The sequence below is a fragment of the Tinamus guttatus genome, unplaced genomic scaffold, assembly GCF_059628265.1.
Source record: "Tinamus guttatus ecotype Peru unplaced genomic scaffold, ASM5962826v1 Tinamus_guttatus_pri_ptg000173l, whole genome shotgun sequence".
Taxonomy (NCBI): Eukaryota; Metazoa; Chordata; class Aves; order Tinamiformes; family Tinamidae; genus Tinamus; species Tinamus guttatus.
The window spans coordinates 1,146-4,970 of NW_028288707.1; the positions used below are offsets into that span (position 1 = coordinate 1,146).

The 3,825-nt window shown below is 50.0% G+C and overlaps 1 long non-coding RNA gene across 1 annotated transcript; it reads left to right on the forward strand.

The window, feature by feature from the left end:
- Positions 1-2,613: 2,613 nt before the first annotated feature.
- LOC148594960 (uncharacterized) lies at positions 2,614-3,755 on the forward strand. Its single transcript, XR_015913282.1, has 3 exons — positions 2,614-2,661; positions 3,206-3,377; positions 3,467-3,755. It is a non-coding gene; the product is annotated as an uncharacterized LOC148594960 (long non-coding RNA).
- Positions 3,756-3,825: the final 70 nt, after the last annotated feature.

Below are 3,825 nucleotides of genomic sequence, written 5' to 3' on the forward strand. Positions count from 1 at the left end.
TCTGTTTCGTGTGTAGGGGGTCAGTCTTCAGGACATAACTGTGTAGAATTCAACTATGCTCTGAGCAATAAAGCAACTCAAGATTTCTATATTCACCAAAGTAAAGTCATAAATATGATCTGGAATCCAGATTTTTTTTCTTTTACTTTAAAAATGGAAAACAAACATTTGAAAAATCTAACTATAAAGCATTTTAATTGTTTATATTTGCATTGTTTTACATATTTTATTTTCTGTAAATTATGGGCAATTCAGGTTGTAGCTTTTCAGTATTTATCCTCTTTTGTTGTAATCCTTTTCTGACCTTCCTTGTTCTCTGTAAAGTATCACCCATGGAAGTACTGTATCGAAGTGTGAGTATTTTGAAGTAACAATGTGCGTGTCACTTGCCGTATTCCCCAAATCAAGACATCTGGGTGATGTTTCTGATGTCAGGCTGAGCGTCATGGTTGGGCAAGGCCAAGGAAGTTGGTTCCTGAAGAGGTGAGATTTAGGAATAGTTTGGAGCAAGCAGCTGTGGCCAGGGGACGAGCAGCTGCCTCCGGGCAGGCCAGCTGTGCGCGGGAGCTCCTGCGGGGTCCGAAAGGCCCGTGGCGAGCAGCCCGGTGCCGTGTCCGGCTGCGCGCACGAGCAAAGGCTGGAAGCGGCGCTCAGTAAGTGGCCAGGGACAGATACGGCCTTCAAATTGCCTTTGGTTTCTCTGCGTTAAGATGTATTTCTGTGCCAGTTCCCTCAAACTGATCTGCATACACTACGCATGGTCCTGGTGACATTGCTGGGGCTGCTTGAACTCCCGCAACGTGTGACCTACCTGTTCTGAAATGGGAGAACGCAGTTTTAAATCAGGGTGAGTTTTACCACAGAGCTCACCAAGGCAAGGCTGTGTGCAGGCCCAAGGTTTTGTTTCTCTGGTGTGGAAATGTCATTATATGTTATTTTATGAAGCAATTAGACATGTATCAAACCTATTTTCCATTACTACTTTAATTTCCCCTGTGAATATGACGGCTTTTTCTGTGTTTACTGTTACTAATATTGATGTGGTTACTGTCACAAGAGGGAAGTGAAAGGACTATGCGTGAAGCTGCACAAACAGTAGCCTGTTGGGAGGATCGATAGGAATTAATTGATAGTATCCTGCTACTTATAAACAGCTGGACAGAGCTGAAAGATCATTTCAGAGCATCAAGATTGCCTTAAATGTGTGTCGTCAGGATGGCTGAACATTCAGCTTTTTAGACTCTGTCTACTTTGTTTGCATGATGCTTTGAGCTCTAGAGGTTGTTAACTATCAACTATACTGCGATTTTTTAAGCCTCTTTGGGTCCTACGTGTGCTCCTTTTGGCCAGAGCTTTCCCATTACTGTGTGTCTGAAGCACTTGGCATAGGGAGCCCTGTGAGATGTTTCCCATGACTTTCCCTGACTGGAAGAAAACATTGGTTTCTAGGTGTTGCAACTTATTAATATGCAAGTTCTAAATTATTATTTTGAAAAAATATTTTTAAAATAAAGCTTGAAAGGGGGGATGCCTTTGGTACACGCAGTTCTAGTGGCTGCGTGTAGGTCCTTTAGGCCAAGGTCGGCAGTGCCCGCACACTGGAGCGCTCCTCTGGCCTCGGCTTCTGCACTCTGCAGCCAGCTGGGAAGCACCCACCATGGGTATGATTGAAAGGATGGGATACAGAAGTAAGATTGCAGTGCAGTCCTTTTTTTTTTTTTTTTTTTTGGCTTGTGTGCACTGATAAAAACTGATGGAGAATATACACACCTTTAAAATATACTTACAACCTTCTCCTGTACAGGGCTCTTTTGGTTTCTGTAAAATCAGCCCATAATTTAAAGTTCCCACAATAATTTAAATCTCATAAAGGAAACTGCCGATAAAAGAAAACACAGAAGCAAGAGAAAGCCATAAAAATACTTGCCAGCATCCTAATGGCATTTAAACACAATTTAGTATATTTAATTCCCCATGTAATTAATTGCAAAATAACTTGACTCGCAATGGAAATGAGATTTCAGAATTGCAACGAGCTAATTCAGGCATTTAGTTACGAACCCTGCCAAGGGCTGCAAAGTCCATTATGTTTGTTCTAAAAAGGGCACAAATAGAGTAAGTGCCGGTGGGTGAAACATATTTTTCAATACATTTGTAAGCTTAAGCTATTTTTAATGAAATTGCTTTAAAAAAGGATGATTTTAGATTCTTTTTATCCTTGCTCACTTCCCGCCCACTTAGTGCTGTGATTTACTCTGCTGCATTTTTTAGCTCAGGTTACGGGTTTCTGACGGGCCCTGGTTAATTTGGCCCTGACGAGCGTGACCCGCGGCGCGGCGCTCCCCCCGCGCGCCGCCACACGGTTAATTACGGCGGCGGCGGCGGGGAGTTCCCGCGGGCGGGGCGCGCGCGCTCGCTGGGGATTCCCCCCCGCCCCGCTCGGAACGTTCGGGATTGTTCCCGTGACGTCACGCGGGGCTCCCCGCCGGCGGAACGCGGCGGGGGGGGGGGGGCCGGGTGGGAAGCCCCGCGCGTCGCGCCGGGCCCGCAGGCCCCGCCCCCGGCTGGCGGCGTCCCGCGGCGCGCGGCTCTCGCGAGGCTTGGGCGCGCAGAGCGGTGCGGCTCGCGGCGGCGCCATTTTGGGAGCGAGGCGAGAGGCGCGTGTGAGTGAGTGAGTGAGTGAGTGAGGGTGGGAGGCGGCGCGGCGGGACGGGACGGCGCCGGACGGGACCGTCCGCCGCTCCCGGGGCCACCAGGGACGGGGCCGCCCGCCCGCCGCGCACGGCCTGGGGTGGGGGGGGCCGCCCCCTGCGCTCAGAGCCGCGCCGCCGGGAAGTGGGGGCTCCCTCCTGCCCTCCCCCGGGAAGGGCGCTGGGCGGCAGCGGGGCGAGGGCCGGCGGCGCCGGGGAGCCGCGCCGCGGCAACAAAAGGAGCCGCCGGGTGGGGGTCGGGCCCGGCCGCGGTGGAAGCTCCGTGTGTGGCGGGGGCCGCCGGCTGGGCCGCTGCCCGCGGGGCTCCCCGCCGGGCTCCCCGCCGTGCCCTGACTTGTGTCGCGTTTCGTTCTGCGCCCTCACCGCGTGCTCTTCATACGCGTCAGCGGCCAGCTCTTTCGGTGCCTTCGGTAGCTGTTTTATTATTATTTTCCTCTCCTTCTCTCCTTAAAAAAATAACGCCCCTTCCTTTCTGTTTTGATTCTGCCTTTTAGAAATCGGAAGAGCTGCCTGTTTGCGGAAGGACGGGAGAGCCTGTTCGCTGCTCACCGTGCTCCCCAGCAGCTACCCTCACTTCTGCCCTCCTTTGGCGCGTGGATGGAGGTTTAAGTGCTGCCTCAGTTCTCACTTTGGGGTCTCAGTGCCTGTGCGTGTCTTCTTGATAAGGTTCAGTTTTGTGTGCTTGTCTTATGTCAGTTCAGGTTTCAAACAGAAGATTGATCTGTTTATTTGTTTGTTTGTTTTGTTCCTCACAGGCGATTTGGATTACAAAGAGCCCTCTGGAGCCTTTTGCTTCAGCTGACAAGGGAGAAGGTGAAAACTAAACTGCAGCAGTTCCCTCATTGGAAAGAGGAGAAATATCAGACACTGACTTGGAATTGGCACTTTCACCTGAAAACGCATCTGAAACAGCTAGTAGATGAAGGGAATTGAAAATTTTGAAGACTTGAGCTTTCCGAAGAAAAGAAGCACAAAACAGCTTGCCCTTTGATGCTGGTCCCCATGACATGGATACGTGGCTAAATTTATCAAGTTCAGAATAATTCAGCTGTCAAAGTACAGTGTTTTTTTTTTTGCCTTTTTTTTTTTTTTTTTTGCTTTTAGCTGCTTTGTT